The sequence below is a fragment of the Ictidomys tridecemlineatus genome, chromosome 11 (genome assembly GCF_052094955.1).
Source record: "Ictidomys tridecemlineatus isolate mIctTri1 chromosome 11, mIctTri1.hap1, whole genome shotgun sequence".
Lineage (NCBI taxonomy): Eukaryota > Metazoa > Chordata > Mammalia > Rodentia > Sciuridae > Ictidomys > Ictidomys tridecemlineatus.
This window is the reverse complement of record NC_135487.1, coordinates 78,017,012-78,020,796: the sequence shown is the minus strand read 5'-3', so window position 1 is coordinate 78,020,796 and position 3,785 is coordinate 78,017,012. Positions and strand designations below refer to the sequence as shown.

The window sequence follows — 3,785 nt, the reverse complement described above, 5'->3', positions numbered from 1 at the left end:
GAAAATATTTGGCCTTTGGTTTTGGGGGATTAGCTTACTTCACTTAGCATTATATTCTCTAACTCCATCCATTTACGTGCAACAGCCATGATTTTATTTTCTTTTAATGCTGAGTAATATTCCATTGTGTATATATACCATAGTTTCTCTATCCATTCATCTACTGAAGGGCATCTGGGTTGTTTCCACAATTTAGCTATTGTGGATTGTGCTGCTATAAACATTGATGTGGCTGTGTCCCTGTAGTATGCTGTTTTTAAGTCCTCTGGGTATACATCGAGGGGTGGGATAACTGGGTCAAATAGTGGGTCCATTCCAAGTTTTCCAAGGATTCTCCATACTGCTTTCCAGATTGGCTGCACCAATTTACAGTCCCACCTGCAATGTATGAGTGTGCCTTTCCCCCCACATCCTTGCCAACACTTATTGTTGTTTGTATTCTTGATAGCTGGCATTCTGACGGGAGTGTGTTGAAATCTTAGAGTAGTTTTGATTTGCATTTCTCTAATTGCTAAAGATGTTGAACATTTTTTCATATATTTGTTGATTGATTGTATATCATCTTCTGAGAAGTATCTGTTCAGTTCCTTGGCCCATTTACTGATTGGGTTATTTGTTTTTTGGTGTTAAGGTTTTTGAGTGCTTTATATATCCTAGAGATTAGTGCTCTATCTGATGTGTTTGTGGTAGAGATTGGCTCCAATTCGGTAGGTTCTCTCTTTATTTCTCTGTTTCTTTTTGCTGAGAAGAAGCTTTTTAGTTTGAATCTATCCCATTTATTGATTCTTGATTTTATTTCCCTCAATATGGGAGTCCTATTAAGGAAGTTGGGGCCTAATCTGACATGATGGAGATTTGGGTCTACTTTTTCTTCTTAGGCTCAAGGTCTCTGGTTTAATTCCTAGGTCCTTGATCCACTTTGAGTTGACTTTTGTGCATGGTGAGAGATAGGGGCTTAATTTCATTTTGTTACATGTGGATTTCCAGTTTTCCCAGCACCATTTTTTGAAGAGGCTATCTTTTCTTCAATATATTGCTCAACACTTTTTCATCTCCACCACAACACCACAACTAAATTCTTAAACTGAAGTTTATGGAATGTCTACAATTGGGGGTACTTAAGTACATCTATAAACTTTCCAGAAAGACAACTCATAGCTTTCATTAGATTCTCTGTAAACCCTCCTCACCAGCGCGCACACACACAAAAAAAATTATACAAGAGATACAAAAATATTCTGGCTCTTTTAATTAGTTTATTTTATATGTAATTATTTATTCTACCTCTTTTATTTATTTTAAAATCTTTTTTGTTTTTACTTTAGTCTGAGGTTTGAAATTTAATGAGAAAACACAGCAAACTTGATTTCTTTCCTTCTGTGCCTATTCAATCATCCCATTCCTTCAAAACTGAATAGTACATGGAAATTGTATGTATTTGTGTGTGTGTGTGTGTGTGTGTGTGTGTGTGTATGTTCTTAAAGCTGTCTTTGAGGACAGCAGGATGCAACGTAAAATATAGGGGAAAAGATAGTAACCATTTCTTTTTTAATAAAATGATATTTAAAAACAGAAATCTGTTTTGGATTTTTTATTTCTCTCCAGAATTTCTTGGCTATTGTTTATTGTTATTTAGTGTTCTTCATTGTGAATTTTTTTGTGGGTAACTGTAAATTACTAGATTCTATTTTAACTAGAGGAGCCAACACAGCAAATCTGTGTTCTGTTATAAATTAAGTGATGTGATGACATATGCTTAGTGGTTAACTGACATACAAAACAAATCAGATGTAATCATTTGAATATAAGTTCGAGATATGAAATAAACCATTTTGGGGTTGAAACAAAAGACAGAACCATAGAAGTAGCAATTTGCCAAAGCACAAATAAACTAATTCTGCTTACAGTCAGCAAAAGACAATAATTTCAATTGGATATTTTTCTTCTTCGAGTATCATTAAAAGAAGTTAACTTCAATATAAAAACATAGAATTTATGGTTGGGGGCTTAATGGTAGAACACTTGCCTAGCATGCTTAAGGCATGGGGTCAATTCCTGTACCAAAACAAAACAAAACAAAAACAAAAACCATGGATTTAGAACTGAAGGATTTGGAAGGTTCTCTCCCTGCCCCCCCCCCCCAGGGGCCAAGGATCAAATTCAGGGGTGCCACAAACTAAATCCCCAATCCTCTTTTTTTTTTTTTTGGTACCAGGGAATGAACCCAGAGGTGCTTTACCACTGAGCCACATCTAGACCTCTTTTTTGTTTTATTTAGAGACGGGGTCTTGCTGAGTTGCTTAGGGCTTCACTAAATTGCTGAGACTGGCTTTGAAATACAGATCCTCTTGCCTCATCCTCCCAAGTCACTGCAATTAAAAGCTTGCACCACTGCACCTGGTCTCCTTTTTCTTTCTTCCTTCCTTCTTTCCTTCCTTTCTTCTTTCTTTTTTTTTTTTTTATATTTTTTTTTTGAATTTTTAATGTTTTATTGTTTAGTTCTCGGCGGACACAACATCTTTGTTGGTATGTGGTGCTGAGGATCGAACCCGGGCCGCACGCATGTCAGGCGAGCACGCTACCGCTTGAGCCACATCCCCAGCCCTCCTTTCTTCTTTCTTTTCTTCTTCTTTTTCTTAACTGGAAAGGACACAGGACCAAAGACTCTTTAAGAGACAGGGTGACTGGTCACAAAAGCTCTAACCCAGGTGTTATAACTCGAAGATCTACTTCCTTCAGTGTCTCTTATTCAGAGCACTAAAGAGAGAACAATTGACTTGCAAATTATTATACAATGCTATTAAAGAATGCAAGTTAAATTTATAATGCCTGCCACTCAGATAAGGGCTTAGTTAACAGGAGAGCTGAAAACATACTGCCTATCAAGGAATAAATGATAACAAGAAAAAAAGGTAGGACAAAAGATTAAAAGGTCATTCTGGTTCTTAGGACAGAAGCCAATTTTTAAAGTCAACTTCATTAAAATAATTTTCTTTATTTAAAGTTATACTTACCCTATGGAGGAGATAGAATTAGAGAAGTGAAGAACTCTGCCTTTTTAGAGTATGAATTTCTGTGTGTTTGATTTTTCTCTCTGGTCAGGTAATCATCTGTTACTTGAATACTTCTTTCTTCCTTTTTTTTTTTTTTTTTTTTGTGTGTGTTGTTGTTGTTGTTGTTACTGGGGATTCAACTCGGGAGAGTTCTACCACTGAGCTCCATTTCAAACCCTTTTTATTTTGAAACAAGGTATCCCTAAGTTGCTCAGGCTAGACTTAAACTTGCAAGAGTACTGCCTCAGTCTCCCAAGTCTCTGGGATTCTAGGCATGTGCCACTCCACCTGGCTATTTATATAATTTTTTTTAAGGAATCCCATCGCTTCTCGGCTTTTTGGCTAAGATCAAGTGTAGTATCTGTTCTTATCAGTTTAAAAAGGAATCCCATACCCTGAGGTTTTTATTTGATGTCCATGTTTTTCATCTACATGTCTGACCACTGGCAGTTGACTATTTTACATGTTTAGCCTCGAAACAGAAGAAAAATTGCTTCACTTTATTTGTGGATAAATTCAGTTGTTTCTTTTGTTCCTCTCCAAGATAGAATGGAAGTCAGGAAGTTGATTAAAATAGGACTTCCAACTGGAAGACCCCTTGGTGTCTTTGGGGCCAATCTGCAACTTACTGTACAGGAGGGAGCAGACTCCCCTGAGAGAGGGACTCCAGGCTTACTGCATCTGCCTCCCACTTACCCACGGTGACTGAATGCCTGCAGCAGAGCAATCCTG

The 3,785-nt window shown here is 37.1% G+C and overlaps 1 non-coding gene across 1 annotated transcript; it reads left to right on the top strand.

The window, feature by feature from the left end:
- The first annotated feature begins 3,375 nt into the window (after positions 1 to 3,375).
- Positions 3,376 to 3,573, top strand: LOC120891112 (U2 spliceosomal RNA). The gene has a single exon (XR_005735533.2). It is a non-coding gene; the product is annotated as a U2 spliceosomal RNA (small nuclear RNA).
- The last annotated feature ends 212 nt before the right edge of the window (positions 3,574 to 3,785 follow it).